The 16532-nt window shown below is 38.7% G+C and overlaps 1 pseudogene; it reads left to right on the top strand.

Annotated features, from left to right (window-relative positions):
- The first annotated feature begins 11725 nt into the window (after window positions 1-11725).
- Window positions 11726-15395, top strand: LOC143680620 (E3 ubiquitin-protein ligase RNF125-like; annotated as a pseudogene).
- The last annotated feature ends 1137 nt before the right edge of the window (window positions 15396-16532 follow it).

Below are 16532 nucleotides of genomic sequence, written 5' to 3'. Positions count from 1 at the left end.
ATGCTTTAATTTAAGTTCCAAAGCACTCAATGTAAAGCATCAAAATATAGCTCTGCCTTCAGGGTAGAGTAACAGAAAGCTAACATGACCCATGAGCAGATGGTAATTACTTCTCCATGTCGTTTTCCTGTACTAGGCCTGATAGTTAGCAGCTGTGGCTTTCCTTCCACCTTCTTCACTCTTGTGTCCATAGGATTTGGAGATCATTGGTGCCTGGTAGTCTCCTAGTAAGTATTTGAACTGAGTTTTGATTAAAGAGGTGAAGGAGAAAAAGAGAAAAGAGAGACGCTTCTGAAATAGGTATGCCCAAGGCTCAGTACCATGTGCTTAATCCTATGCTCAGTGCATGGAGAAGTGCTAAAAACAAGAAGGCTCTGGGGCAGGGTACGGTGGCTCAGCAGGCAGAGTTCTCCCCTGCGATGCTGGAGGCCCAGGCAATTCCCAGTGCCTACCCATTCAAAAAACAAACGAACAAACAAACAAAATCACAAGAAGATCCTGGTTATCAGGAAGAAGGCATGAGAAGGTGTGGATGATTGCAATGACCATCCCCATTCTTCCTCTTTCCCTATAGCCATGCTGATTGTCACGTGACCCTGGGGTGTTCTTTTAGTCATTGGTGGAGTGACTTGTTCTGTCCCCTGACATAGGCTTAACTATATGACTTCTTTTGGCCAACAGAATGACAGTGTGGAGTAGTGCCTAGGGAATGTGGGACTCCTAGGAATCATCGACCTCTGTCTATATTGACAGTTCAATACTAAACTGTGTTACAAAATTCAACAGCTCTGCATCTGAAGAGCTATTTCAATTATAGAGTAGAGGAAGTTCCTCAGCAACCAAAACATTTACAAAAAGCAAAAATTAATGAGTATTTTATTGCTGATTTTCAGAATATAAAGCATGTTGTAGTTCATATTTTTAAAAATTGCATTATATATAATGAAAATCCAGGAATGACTAGGGGTATAATTGAGAGGCTTTGCATGTACTTAAGATAAATTTTTTTTGTTGTTTTGCAATTTAATATGTAAAATATTTTATTTCTCATGCATACAATAAAATATCTGATATTATAGTGCATGTTTTTACCTTATTAATGGAATAATTTTGTGATTCCTAATGTCTTAATAGTTGAGTACAGCTGAGGATCCCTGAATCAGCAGCTGTTACTAAAAAAAAAGATCATGGGCCCATGTAAGAGGTATACATTGATGAGAGCATGTATTGATGAAGATTTAGAATAATGGGTGGAGAAAAGATACTGATATATTTGTTTATTGTCCAATCAGTGCTGGGAAGACTTTTCATAGTGTCCAAATATCACCTCTTCTTTTTCAGGTCCAGGAACCATTTTCTTTATTGTCAGATATGCTATTCTGGGCTAATTTAATATTTCTCATGATGAGAAGATGGTAGTGATTGCATTATTACTCAGAGTACCAGGGCTCTTCAAAACCTGTTTACGTAACAATATTTTGCGACAATGTAGACTTTCTTGCCTCTGCCAGTCCCTACTTCTGTTTATGTAATGTTATTAAGTCATTACTCAGAATGCTGCCCCAGCTGTTTGTCACTGTGAATACTGGCCTCCAGTAGTACTTTCAAAGATTGTTGCTAGGCTTCACTGAAAATGACCACAGATGCAATTCTTACCCAGTGTTTGCTGGAAAATATGGATGATATTTGCTTTATGGTCATGTTAAAACTACCATTTGGAATTTTTTAGAATAAAAATAGAACAACATATGGTCCAGCCAAATCTCCTCTTGAACTCTTTAGGCCTTAACCACTGAGTTCTTAGGATGTCATCGCTTTTCATGTTGACCCCACCCTTATCACCCATAAATCAACATCAAAAGAGAGAGTAAATGAGGGACCCATAGCAAGTACAGTGGTCCTATGAAGCTGAAGACTGATTCTGGAGTGTGACCTCACCACCTGGCTTGGAAGGGTCCATTGTTGTAGGAGACCTCTTGAGGAAGATGAGCACAGTTCACCCTAGAGGGCTTCCTGACACATGATGTGGCACCTGAGGGATCGGGGATGACTACCTGTAGAATTCACAGGGTAAAGGATGCTTTCCCCCCTACCACACACATGTTGTCTTCAGATACAGACTGTAGGAGGAATCTTGGTCAGAACACAAGTGGTTTGTGTCCCAAGGTTGGTATAGATCTTCAGTGACCCAGAGCCCTGATTTTGTCCTGTGTTTAAGTGGGTATGAAAATCTCCCAAAAATTAGCAATTGGGGGCCCAATTTCATGCAACCCCATGAAAAGAAATGCTCTGCTGGCCAGTCAGAGTCATCTGCTTATGTTTTGGAATGCATGGAATTCTAAGATCACTCCATAGCACAAGTCTTGGAGCTCTTTGGTGCATCAAACATAGTAAAGAGGGTCAGAAAGCAACCCAAAGGTGCTAGGGCTCCTGTGGGTCCTGATATGGTCCTGGCATGCCCTCCCCATATGGCACAGTGAGATCTAGCTAGCATCAGTCATCAGAGACAGATGTATAAAATGTCCAGGCAGGTGCTTTGAATCCACATGGAAACAGGTACAGTTCTGGTGTGCATCCTGCCAGATGGCACTTCTGATCTTGGCTAGTCCAGGCACTGCAGGGAGATAACAAAATTTTGAAAAGATACTCTAAAGTATGAACGTTAGATGTCCTGAGCCCCTTGCCCAAGTCTAAGGGAAATACACTGCAATTAAGTAGCATTTCCCTCTGTCACCAATACCATCTCCATAAACCATGCTTGGGTTGGCTTGTTGAGGACAAAACCCATGCAGTTGAGTCATGTCACCTCAGTAGACCCCGTTGACACCTGGCCAACCCCTGAACATCTGAGTAAGCACTGCCAAGATCAGCAAAACCACCGAGGCAACTTCTATCTGATTGCAGATACCAAGACAATGAACTTATTGTGTGCCACTAAGATTGTATTCTTGTTTGCATGGCAGTATTATTGTGGCAATAAATAACTAATAAATTGGCTAGCTGAGGGTCTAATCATGAAGCACAAAATCACTACTTCCCAGTAAGTATTGACAGTCCCAGCAAGGTCTTTTGTATTTTCAATAGCAACTGTAACATGTGTGTGTGTATATACACAGATATGTTTGATTCTTCAGATGTAGGAATAAACTAGAATAGAAGATGAAGAAAGGTGAATAAGAGGGTTTCTTCTGGTCGAATTCAGTAGCAATTGCACTCTTTTAGGTCATCTCTGAGTGGAAGGTTTTAGCTGGTGAGACTTTATGAGCAATACCAAAACAATACTTGATGGTATATCTCCATGAGTACATGCTATTACAGTGAACCAGAGAGACAAATGCTCTCGGGCAAATTTTGAGTCCTCCTATGTACTCAGGAGCAGAAGAGGATGAAGGGAATCTGGGCCGGCCTGAATGCTGAAATGGGTAGCATTGGGGTAGATAAAAAAGCAAGCATTTTAAACGGCAAAATTCTGCTTGGCAAAAAGAGCACGTGCTTCACAGAAAGAATGTAATGACAATTTGCATTGCATCTTCTAAGTTCGAGAAAAGACCGCAGTTTAAACTAAAAATCAAGGCAGAAATTAGATACATATATTAATAAGAAGGAAAACCAGTCCTGCTCCTTTGCATCTGAAACAATTGTCCATTGATTTAAAGATGAAGCGAGATGATAGCAAATCTTATGTGGCCCTACAGCTGGTTCCAGTCCTGCTTGTTTCCATCTCTATCGTTGCTCACTCATTCATTCATTCATTCCTTGAAACATCATTTATTGATTATTTATGAGCTATATACTTACTAGGGGGATGGGGATATAGAGAAAATTAAACATGACTGCTGGCCTCAAGGGGCTCACAGCTAAGTAGGAAAACTAAGATGTCAACAGAATTTTTGTACAGTATGTGCCAAGTATTATAATAGGGATGAGAACAAGATGCCCACTGCTGAAAAAGAGGTGGCAGCTCTTTGGTGGTGTGGGGAGCTTGTGCTAGGAGTCACAGAAGAAGAGCTGTTTATCCGGGTCTTAAGGATGAATTGGAGGTCACTAGGCAGGCAGAGGAATATCAATATTTCCCCCACTGGACCTAACACAAACTTTGGGAAATTTAAACTAATCTTTGTCAGTTGATTGTATGGTCTCTCTAACAACTCAGCATTTTCTTATTGACTGATTTGTCTCAGGGAGGCACTCTGCTACTATTCCTCTTGCTATTATATATTCAACTGGCTGAATTTGATGCTTTTGTTTTGAGCCATTAAGTGCTCATTGAATTTTTCGTGTGAAGACTGTATGTGGAGTATCATGTTCTGGTGCCTAAGCTGGACTCGCTCGGATGTTTTAAGTATGAAAACTAAAGCCAAGAACACTAAACTGCAATGCCAGAGGAAGTCAAGGTCAAAGCTGAAGAAGTGATGCTGAGGGTAGAGCTGGTAGGGTGAGTAATATCTCTCTTAGATTGGGCTCCCCAGAAGCAAAGCCTGAGATGGGGATTCTCGTGCATATGATTGACAACGGGCTCTTGGGAGAAGGGAGAAGGGAAAGCAGGATGAGGTAGGGGAAGGAAACAAGCAAAAATGGAGCTTTAGTTGGACTGTTGTCTTGAACTGATCTCCTGAAGAGTTCTGAGCATAAATGACACAGCTTTAACCGGTTGACCCAGCAGGCCTTTGTATGCCCATTTCAGTCTGTCGTTAGCTATAGGCTGTTGCCTTTCACACTGAGATGGAAGGGGGCAGTATAACCCTTTAAGTGCTTTTGCCCATTGGCCAGGGACTGTTCTCCAGAGAAATGGACAGTGTGAGCTGTTGGCATCCAACACTCACTGCTACTGGGGCATTGGTATACTGGCACAGTAAAGAGGATGTGGGCCTCAATTTTGAGTCCATACAATGGGAAAACACATCATAAAACCAGACAGATACAGGCATTAAGAATGAGGGTGTTGGGCATCTGCCTTTTTGGATTCCACCACTTTAACTTTGGGACTTTTGCAAGTTTCTTAATAGCTCTGTGTCTACATTTCCTTGTCTGTAAAATGGAGATAGTAGCAGCACCTATTTCATAAGTTTTTGTATTAGTTAGAGGAGATATTGCCTGCAAAGCTCTTAGAAAAGTAATTAACACATAAGATATATTAAAAAGGATTTACTAACTTGATGTGAATTTCCCTTGATCCATTTTAGACTGACTCCTGGCACTTCCATATCGTTTTTGGCACTCACCAAACAATGTTTACTTCATTGAAATGAAAAACCTCACCATTTAACTACACAACAAACTTCTTGAAGTCTTCACCAACAACAGGTTCAGAAATATGAAAACTCTGCGACAACAAAATAGACATCACAAAGTATGTACATGCTATTCTACCGGAAAAATGTAGTCAAACACTTCCTTGGAAGGTACTACGATGGAAAATACAAGTGATGGCTATTGGTGGAGACAAAATAATGGTTGTAAAAATGAGATTACAAGAGCTGTTATTTTACCCCTCCACCTCCTCCTGGTACCACTACTTCAAATACTACTAGTAATGTACCTGGTATTTTTTGAACATCCAATAAATGCCAGAGACTTTGTAAGATGTGGGACATAAGAGGAAAATGAATGAAAAATGCTTTATGATTCGGGGGGGGGGGGGCAATAAAATGCCTACATATTTTCAGAGCCTTTTGAGAAACCTCAGTGTAAATTTCATTTAGCTGAGTTATGTTAAAATTATTTTTTAAAATTATATATTAAAGAAGCAATAATATTGTGCAAGTTTGAAACTTTTATGTACCCTGGAAAAGCATTTTCTTTCAATCCTGATCCAATCTTGTGGGGCCAGACCTTTTTTTAGGGTGGAATCTTTGATTAGATTGTTTCCATGGAGACTGATTCACTTATTTGTATGTAGGGCCTTTTGATTAGATGGAGATGTGACTCTGCCCATTCAAGGTGGGTCTTGATTAGTTTACCGGAGTTCTTTAAAAGGGGGAACACTGGAGTTGCTTCAGAAACAAATTAGACACAGACATTTGGAGATGCGTGGGGTGCCGAGAGAGAGAGAGACACTTAGATATGGACGTTTGGAGATGCAGAGCCCAGCATACCACCATATGCCTTACCATGATATGCTAAGCAAGCCAGAAGCCAGAAGGATCCATAAAGCCTGAGAGAGCTGTATGAAACCAGAAGCCAGGAGAAGATGCAGAAGCCAGCTAAGTGCCTTCCCATGTGACAGACATTGGCCGTTTTTGAGTCAAGGTATCTTTCTCCGGATGCCTTAGCTTGGGCATTTTTAAGTATGGCCTTAGGACTTAAAATTTGTAACTTAATAAATTCCCATTATAAAAGCCATTCAATTTCTTGTATTTTGCATTTCAGCAGCATTAGCAACTAAAACATTTGATTTAGTTGCTAATCAAATTATCAATTTGAAATTGATAATATCAAATGTTAGGAAGGATGCAGGGAGCCACCGTTGGTGGGAGTGTAAATTGTTCAACTACTTTGGAAAATATTTAGCACAATCAAGTGCATCAGTTGTCCCTTGCTATGATAATATTGATTATCCAGCTACCCCCAAACCTAATGGTTTCAAAAAAAGCCATCTATTTTTGCTATTAGTCTCTGAGGCATCTGAGCTGTGCTTCTATTGCTCTCATCTGGGTTCACACATGCCTCTGTAGCCAGCTATGGGTCAGCTGGAAAAGTTTGCTGGTCTTGTTTGTGCTTGCTCATATGGTTGGGTCTGTTTGGCTGAAGTCTGAGATTTCTGAGCTCTCTGCCATGTCCTTTACACATGCCTGTTATAGGCCTCCAGCAGGCTATGCATATCCTCCTGGCAATAGCAAGGAAGCAAAGGCAAGCAGGTCTGATCATGCAGGGAACAGGAAAAGTGCATACTTTCAAGCCCCTGTTTGTGTCACATTTGCTACCAAAGCCAAGTCACATAGCTTAGCTCAGAATCAGCATGAGGAAGAGTTATACTATTACAGGGCAAAAGGTGAGGATACAGGAAAGCCATTAATTGGGGCCATTCATTCACTCTGACTCATCAAATGACATGGCAGATCCACAGTTCCCATGACCCAAAAAATTCATTAAAAAACACTCTGACCTACATGCACAAGGAAACATGGATAGGAGAGTTGATTGTGTTTTTGCTTGTTATTGCAAAAAAAAAAGTATAGATCCTAAATGTCCATTAAGGGAAGAGTTAATAAAAATTTGATATAGTCATAAGCACTATATAAGCACAATACATGAATCTTCAAAACCAAATATTAAGTGAAAGGAAGAAAGAAAGGGAGGAAACATATACAAAAATGGTACAATTTGTAGAAAATGTAAAACATTCACTCACCCCAAAGTGATTATTTTTTGCTTATGGAAACATATCAGTAAAATACCACTTTTCAAGTTTGTGGCTAGTTCTGGTAAGGTAGAAAGAAGAGGGCAGGAGAAGGAGAGAAAGAGAGAAAGAAGCAGGGGAATGGAAGGAGGTGGGATTCAATCACATCTGAAACGCTGTGTCTTTAAGGACTTGGTAGTAAGGAATACTTATCTCAGTTTTTGTATGCTCTTCTCAACTTCAAAATAATTTAAAATAGTAAAAAAGTTAAAGTGAAATACTCTGCACACATAAAACATCGAGAGTTTTGTCTAGGAAAATATGGAGAGGAGCCCTATCAATCATCTGAGAAAGGAGTATATATGTGGAGGTACTAAATCTTTCAGTGCAAATAAATAGACATTTCTTTGGAATGACACAAAACAAAGTTTGGTAATGTAAATAAACATGCCATGCCAGTGAACTGGATCCAAGGAAGCTTCTGTTCAGTATTTAAGCATATTGTCAAAATAGGCCATCCTCTACTAAAAGGACTCACTTTCAGGTAAAATGAGGATACGAAAACAGCTCTGTGGAAGTATTGACACCCATCACAACAATGGGTGAATAATGTCCTTGGCATGCCGTTAGGTGCATAACCTGAACACGTCTTGCTTTGGTGGTTCCTCTTCATGAGTGGCTCTGGAATGGATTTAGGATAGAAGAAAATGGCACCCTCATAATCCAGCAGACCAGTGCTGCTCTAGTTGGGTCCAGGAACCAGGAGCACGGACATCATCTGGTAGCATGTAAGGAATGCCACTGCTTAGGCCCTGCCCCTGCTCCAGACCCTTCGGAGTCCAGGATATCGAGTGGTGAAACCCAGTAATATCTACTTTAACCAACCCTCCAGGTGATTCTGAAGGACACCCAACTTTGCCAATACTGCCATGATTTTCTTTCTTTCTTTTTTTTAACATTTTAAAATTGTGAAATGCATATATACAAAAAAAGCCATAAGTTTTAAAGTGCATTGTAACAAGTAGTTACGAAATAGATCTCAGAGTTCGGTATGGGTTACAGTTCCATGATTTTATGTTTTTCCTTCTAGGTGCTCCAAGGCACTGGAGACTAAAAGAAATGTCAAAACAATGATTCAGCATTTATACTCATTTGTTAAATCCTATCTTTTCTGTTATAACTTCTCTTTCTCCTTTGAACCTTCTCACAATCTTTAGGTATGGGAGACCTACCTTGGAGCAGTTAATTGCATCTAAGCAGTGGATACATCCACGGAATAGCAATGGTATGAGATGACTCCAGTTTCATTAGGAAATGCTCACAGGTTTCTGTGAGACTTTTGACGCGCAATGGGACATCCAATGTAGCGATCTTGGTCCTTAGTGACGTGAAATGCATTTGTTGCATCACTAGTCATCTAAGCACAATACTAAACAAAGCTAGGGGTATGGGTTGAATTGTGACCCCCAAAAAGATATATTCAGGTCCTAACTTCCTGTCCTGTAAATGTAACCTTATTAGGAAATAGGGCCTTGAAAATGTGAGTAGCTAAGATGAGTCCAAGCAGGATGAGGGTGGGTCCTAATCCAGTATAGCTGGTGTCCTTATAAGAGGTAAATTTGGACACAGAGACACACACAGAGAGGAGAAGAGCATGTGAAGACTGGGGCCAATACTGAAGTGATACATCTACAGACCAAATAGGGCCAAGGACTGGCCACAAACTGTCAAAACGGTTAAGGAAAAGAAGGAGATTCCCCTACAGTTTTCAGAATGAGTATGGTCCTGACAACACCTTGGTCTGGACTTCCTATTCTCTGAAGACATACATTTTTGTTGTCTTAAGCCATCCAGTTCGTGGTAATTTGTTATGTCAGTCCTAGGAAATTAATTCCATTGGTAACTGAAGAACTAAGAATGGAACTGAAAAACATATTTATACATACTTTTAATTTTTCCATATTTTGAGTATCTTTACATCTTCCAAATTGCTTTTTAATTTTAAAAATTATATAGCTCTTTTTAACACATAACATGCATCACTATTTCATCGAAATATCTCACAGAAGGACAAAAGACTGTTCAGTTTCAAATCACACTTTCACTTGCTTAATCACATAAAATGCCTGTGGAATCGAATGGAATATGCTACATAAAACTAATTTAACTGTCATTTTAGTAGCCACATCTATAAAAAAGCATCCATAAAAAAATCACTTTCCAATGAAGTTTGAAATTCCGTAACATTTAATTGCCAACTATCCAGAAAATAGCTGGCTATGAAATTTTATAGTTTTCATTCATGTGTCTATTTGTATCTTATTTTACCTACAAGGTATATCTTCTAAAATAGCTTTAAGTTCCTCAAAGGAATATATTCTCTGTTTTTTTAAAAAAATATTCTCTTCTGTTATTATTAGCATTCATATGTTAGATCAACAAGTATTTATTGAGCACTTAGTGTACGCTGGCCACCATTTTAATCAAACAGGTAAATTAGTTGTCAAATCAGACATAGCTGCTGATCTCACGGAACTTACAAGCTGGGGCAGGGATGAGGAGACAGGGAATAAAAAAACAAACATTGTGTATCATGTCACATCTTTATAAATGCTGTAGAACAAACTGAATCAAGATGATGATACATAGAATTGTGAGAATGCTGTTAATTGAGTGGTCAAGGAGACTCTCTGAAGGAAGTGAGGGAGGGAGCCAGGAGAATGTGGGAGAAAGGATCTCAGCAAGAGGAAATCTCAAAGGCCCTGAGGCAGGAACATACTGGAGTTTTAGAGAAATGGCAATCGAGCTAGTTTGACTGAAGGGGTAAGAAAGAAGAGTGGTTGAGGTAAATTGCATAAACCTGCCTTATTTGGTAGTTTGTGACCTACCAGCTCTTTTCAGTCCAAAAGAGATTTTGGAGCATTTTCCCAAATCAAGTCACTTCATTTCCTATGCCATATGCAAATTATTCAGTTGAGACCAAATGATATTAAGAGGACAATTTGCACTCCTGTCAGTATAGTGAACTCTTTATATGACGTATGAGACATAATGTTGAGCCCACAGTTGTCTGAGTCAAAAAGAAAATGCACATGTTAAATGGTGTCCTCCTCCTCTATTTCCTAAGAGCTTTTCCCCCCTCTTGCATCATTACATTGAAATTTATAAACATGTTTCTGTCTTAGCTGTGGTTCAGAACAGGGTGGGGTAGGGGTTGTAATAAGGAGTTTATATTTTAATCTGGCATGATCCTTTGAAAATTTGATGAAAAATCTCTTACTATGTATACTGAGTCTCATTTTCTAGAGACTCATTTTCAACATAAGGTAAAGATATTTTAAAATATTTTGGATACTAGTAACCCAGAGAAGACAAGTTCATGCCACCTTTTCAGTAGCTATTGATAATCTTGGGCAATTCTTCACCCTGGAATTTGCCAAGTCCTCTCCCACCACAGGGCCTTTGCACATGCTATTTTTAATGTTTGCCTGTACACTGAGATGGCCTGAAGGTTCCCCAGACCACATCCCAGACCCATTAAATTGGGATCTCTGGGGTGGGATCCAGGCATCAGTACTTTTTAAAGTTCCCGGGGCATTTGGATTTACAAATAACATTGGGGACCACTGTTTAAGCATTCCATTTCTCAGACCACTTCCCAATCCCACTTTGCATCTACTCATGTTTGGCTTCCGTATTTAATAATGACTTCCTCAGGCCACCATCCCTGACACTCTTACCTCCCCAACAAAGTCAAATCCCCCTGTGATACAGGTAATGCCCCTTTGGAAGCTTTTATCACATTTCTTTTGTGACGTTATTTGTTTAATGTTTGTCTTTTTCTCCAAAGTCTTTTTAAAGTGTTCTTTAAAAGACGTGTGTACCGTGACATCCATCCCTTGCAATCCTGACATCTTAATACCAAGAATAATGACTGAATCTGTGTTAAATTCTTTTCCTACTTCTTTTTCTGAATTAATCAAGTGACCTCTGTGAGCATACCAAACCAGCACTGATCGAGGTCATTTCAAGCAAATTTATCTTCCTCAAACAGGCTCTGTGGTTCACACTAAAGTAATTGAGAGGGCACCCAGTAATACGAGTTTGATTATAAAGATCCAAATATAAAGCAAATCCTTACGTGCTGCCAGACAATATTTTTGAAAATGAACTTTGCCTCATGTGCAGGAAAACATAAGGTGTTTTAAAAAATGCATTTTCTTCTACTCTTGACTGCAAGCTCCTCATGGGCAGTGACTGTCTGATTCAACTCACCATTAAATCCCCAGGGCCTAGCACCTGGTCCCCAGGAAAGATTCAATCACTAGTTGTTGAATGGGTGAACTGGTAAACACATGAGAGCATGGTGAAAGGAACAAGCAAGGGATGGAGATGCAGAGAAGGCAAGAGTGGGAAGTGGTTTCCATCTGCACGGAGGAGCTGGTGTACCTGGAGTGCAGCGGGAGTCGGAAGTGGGGCGGGAGCTGCAGATGAGAGGAACCCAGCAACTGCCAGAGACCTGAGAGGAAACAGGAATGAAACAGGGAGAAATACTCTTACTTTTTCACCTCCATTCTCTCATCTGCCAAGATTTCCTAGTAGTCCAACCTTAGTAGAAGCCAGCTGGCAAGGGGCCCTGGAAGAGGCTGTCCAGCAAGAAGAGACCTTCTGGAGGACAAAGGAGGGCGAAGAATGGGAGAGAGAAACTAAGGTGGACAAATGGTGAGAAACTACCTCATATTGAAAATGATACATATTTTTTTCAGATTGAGGAAGCATGTTTTCATATTATTGGAAGTATGTTTTAGATATTAAAATATTATTCATTATTTATGCCCTATAAAAATAATTTACCAAAACAGTTTTCTATATAGGTGGGCAATTGTCAGTTGAATGATTTACTCATTGGTTCTGGGCCAAAGATTTCACCTTAATTTTTACTTTTGACCTTTCCAGGTTCAGGTAGACTAGTTATAGGAAGGTAAGGTTGGTACTTGGGAAGCAGGCAATGAAAGAGAGGTTGAAAATGTATGTTTTAATGTATGTTTTACTTTGAAGGCCAATAAAATTCATGTACTCAAAACAGTATTAATACAAAGCTAGTTTACTTCATGAACATTGGACTTCTTTTTAACAGAACAAAGTTTTTGATTAATTAGAACATGCTAAGGTGATATAGCTCACATTTGAATAGCCATATCACAAGTATCTAACACACATATAAAAAAGATGCTCAATTAAAATTTCAAAAGCAAAATATACTACATGCCAATCAGAATAACTAAATTAAATTGACTGACAAATACCAAGAGTTAGTGAGTGTTTGGAGAAATCTCATACACTACTGGTAATAGTAATATATCTTGGTACAACCACTTTGGAAATAGCTTTGCTAATGCCTACTGAAATTTAATATAACCATACTTTCTGAACCAGCAATTTTAAGTCTAGGTAGAGTAAAATTGAGCACTATAGAAATGTGTGTATATGTGCACCAAACAAAAATGTTCATAACAGTCTTATTCAAAATGGCCAGAACTGGAATAAGTCCAAATGTGTATCAACATTAGAAAGGATAAGTTGATGTATATTCATCAGTGGAATATCTTTTCAGAAATTGAAATGAATAGATTACTTCTATAAGCCACAAAGCCACAGCATGGGTAAGTCTCATGAACTTAATGTTAAATGACATAAGCTGGTCAGAAAAGAATATATAGTTTATGATCCCCATTTATAGAATTTGAGAAAGAGGCAAAAGTAGTGTATGGAGTTAGAATGTTTAAGTTAATGACGCCTCGTGGAAGAAGGATGGGGTAGTAATTGAGAACAGGGCACAAAGGGGGCTTCTGAAGCACAGAGCATGTTCTATTTCTTGACTGGTATGATTATGCTAATGTGATCACTTTGAGATAATTCATCAAGCTGTAATTTGTCCACTTTTCTGTATGCATATTACACTTCATTAAAATTTTTAAAAAATATAACTGCATTGCATGCTCAAGAATGAGAGTTGGATTGGCATGAAAGTTCTCAAGGCAGCCTACTTATCTCTTAAAAGATGATGTAAGTATGCCTTCAAAACTCTGAGGGGAAAAAAAAAATCATGGTCCAAAAATTCTTAGAAGTAAAAGATATATTCATTCATGCTAGGATTCATTAAATTCACCTTTTATACTCTATTTCTAAAAGAATCCATCAGAAACTCAAAGGCCTTAGGAAACAATAGAACTAACCCAGGAGAATAATCAAAAGGAATACGAAGAAGACAGCTCTGTTTATGGACCAGAAGTATTTTATATCATTCAACGAATAGTCTGATAAGGAGAGTGGATGGAATGTGAGAAAATACAAAGACTTTCTAACAACAGGAAAAAATAATTTCAATCAAATGTTCAGACATTTACAAAGTTGTATAAGAAAATCACATTACCAATTGGAAGCAAATTGAAATGTGTCATTATGATGAATAAATGAAAGAGTGTAATAGAATCTGTTTGACCTTGATAATTGTAATATTCTCCTTCAAGTGACTCAGGTTAAGGGAGATACGATGACCTCTTTATGAGTTCAGTCACGCCACTGGTTTCTGCATAATCTTATTATTGATGCTGTTTATTGGTTCATGATTTCTGGAACCAAACTATGGATGGAGAAATTTATTATAAATTGAGATCTAACTATAAACCTACAAAACCTATCACTGTAAAAACAATGCAATGCTCAGCAGATTCTGAGAAGTAGTTGAGGAGGGCCTGTGAGAGGCACGTGGAAGGATGTTAGAACATTGAGGACCACTTCAAATGCGGTGAGGAATTGAGATCTCAGCTTAAAGCTATTTGGTTTAAAATAAGGATCTTAGCATATGATCTAAAAATAAAAAAAAAATTTAAAAAACCATTTAGATACAATACCAAAAGCACAAAAAACAAGAGGAAAAAATAGATAAATTGGGTTTCATTAAAATTGAGTTCTTTTGCACATCTAAGGACATTATCAAGTGAGTGAAAAGACAACCAACAGTATGGAAAAAATATTTGGAAGTCGTATATGGTTTAATATCCAGAATATGTAAAGAACTACAATTCTTTTATATATCTTCTCCAAAGAAGATATACAAAAGACAGATAAGTACACAAAAAGATACTCGACATCCTCAGCCATTAGGGAAATAGAAATCAAAACCACAAGCAGGTACACTTCACACCAACTAGGGGAGCTAACATTTAAAGAATGAAGGATGAAATGAAACGAATGATATTGAAGTGGGGAAATTGGAATTCCCATCCTTTGCTGGTGGGAATGCAAACTGGTATAGCTCCCGTGGAGAACACGTCAGTAGTTCCTCAAAAAGTTAAATGGCAGAACAATAAAACCACCCGGCTGCAGGCACTGAGCTCTTGGCAGCACTTTGGGCGAGAGTTGGGCTTGGGGGAGGGCCAGCAGGCACAGAGGGGACCTGCACGCTGCCCCTCACGCCCCGCGACTGCTCGGTGTGCCTCACGGTGTTGCACCAGTCTGACCCGACCCTCTGCGGCAACATGTTCTCGGTTCCTTTATTGCTACTGGTCTAAAGAGCACAAAGCGGACCTGTCCTTACTGCCGAGCACGGCTTCATTCAGGAGTTTCAGCAACCGATGTAGCCAAAAGAATGAAGTTGAAGTACGAGATCTGCACCGAGTGTGAAACCCCGGTTTGCCCCTGCGAAGTGAGGACACGCATAAGGACTTGTCAGAAATTCTTAGCCAAATATGAACCAGTGCAAGAACATGGGGAGACGGCAGCAAGGTGCGTGTGTCCATTTTGTCAGAACACATGAAGACAGCTGCTGGGTCATTGTATTTATTACTCATCACAGATGGGAGAGATCACCTGTGTTCTGTCCCCTTTGTCCTTTAGTACCTAATGTGAATGCAAGTAACTTCAATGGCAGTTTAATAGGACACTTGCAAGTCGGTCACACTTTGTTTTATGACAATTTCATAGATTTTAATATAATTGAAGAGTCTTAGATGGGTCACTTCTTTAATATGTAAATCATTCAAACACCACATAGTTGGTGGATGGAAAGTGAAACAAAGTGCCAACAATCAAGGAAATTGAAAGCTGTTCTAATTTCTTATAGGACAACAGGAGTAATCTTTTATGAGGATAGGAAAGGAAAATTTTGGAAGTCAACAAAATGCATTTAACAAAAATGTATTACATAATACGGTAACAAAATAAATGTTGTCTTAGGAATGTTAAATAAAAATAGTTTAATGTAGAAACCCTGTATGACCCAGTGATTCCATTCCTAGATATATTCCCCAAGCAATTGAAAACAAGGACTCAAACAATGTGCATAGCAGCATTATTCATAGTAGCCAAAAGGTGGAAATAATACAAGTGTCCATCAATGAATGAATGGATAAACCAAATGTGGTATATACATACAATGGAACATTATTCAGCCTTAAAAAGGAATGGAATTTTGATGCATGCTACAACATGGATGGAATTTGAAGACATCATGATGAGTGAAATAAGCCAGGCATAAAAGAATAAATACAGTATGATCTTACTTATGTGAAATAATGAGATTATGCAAATCCATGGAGTCAGAAATTGGAATAAAGGTTATCAGGGTCAGGGGTAGGGGTGGGGAATGGGGAGTTAACACTTAACTGATATAGAATTTCTGTTTGGGGTACTGGAAGGTTTTGTTAATGGATGTGGTGATGGTAGCATAGCATTGTGTATGTGATCAACATCATTGACTTCTATATTTGAAACTGGTAAAAATGGGAAATTTTAGGTTGGAGATATGTACATATATATATATATTCCAAAATTTTCCTTTCCTAGCCTCATAAAAGATTGTTCATGTCCTATAAGAAATTAGAACATGAGCATTAGAACAGCTTTCAATTTCTTTGAATGTCAGAATTAAAAAAAAAAAGCATAGAACTGTACAATGCAAAGAGTGAACCTAATGTAATCTATGGGCTGTTGTTAATAATATAAGTATGGTAATATTGGTTAATCAGTTATAACAAAGGAGCCACACTAATACAAAATGCTGATAATTGGGAAAAGGTGTGCTGCGGAGAGGGAGTTGTGTTTATGGGAACTCATTACATTATGAATGATGCTTCTGTAAATCTACAACTGCTCCAGCAAAGAAAGAAAAAGAAAGACATTGTTAAAATGA

Source organism: Tamandua tetradactyla, chromosome 1 (assembly GCF_023851605.1).
Source record: "Tamandua tetradactyla isolate mTamTet1 chromosome 1, mTamTet1.pri, whole genome shotgun sequence".
Taxonomy (NCBI): domain Eukaryota; kingdom Metazoa; phylum Chordata; class Mammalia; order Pilosa; family Myrmecophagidae; genus Tamandua; species Tamandua tetradactyla.
The sequence above is the reverse complement of the archived record's forward strand: the minus strand, read 5'-3'. Positions and strand labels throughout refer to the sequence as shown.